This window comes from Corvus brachyrhynchos, unplaced genomic scaffold, assembly GCF_000691975.1.
Source record: "Corvus brachyrhynchos isolate BGI_N302 unplaced genomic scaffold, ASM69197v1 scaffold904, whole genome shotgun sequence".
Classification (NCBI taxonomy): domain Eukaryota; kingdom Metazoa; phylum Chordata; class Aves; order Passeriformes; family Corvidae; genus Corvus; species Corvus brachyrhynchos.
Genome location: NW_008237536.1, coordinates 477,144 through 477,617, shown reverse-complemented (window position 1 = coordinate 477,617; position 474 = coordinate 477,144).

Genomic DNA, 474 nt, shown 5'->3' with positions numbered 1-474 from the left:
CAGAGAAGAATTTCTCCCAATATCCCGTCTGCCCCTGCCCTCTGGCAGTGGGAAGCCATTCCCCGTGTCTTGTCAATCCAGACCCTTGCCCCAAGTCCCTCTCCAGCTCTCCTGGAGCCGTTTTAGGCAGTGGAAGGGCTCTGAGCTCTCCCCAGAGCCTTCTCCAGCAGAACAGCCCTAACTCTCTGAGTGTCCTCTCGAGCTCTGGAAAATCGCATGCTACATCTAGTGAAAAGTTGCTCAGTTCCACCTAATTTGGCTCTCAAGTGCTAAAAGATCTACTCCAAGCGCTAGAATCCCTTCAGCTCAGCCAGATGCTCATTTCCCAAATCCTGTGCCTCGGATCCTGTCCAGGGCTGCACAAACCGCTGGGCCGGGGTGAGGGGACCCCCGACGTGGGGAGCTCTGCCCTCTCCGGGCACCGGCCGGTCCTGCTCGGACACCCCGGGGCTGCCGCGCCCACGCTCCGGGGCA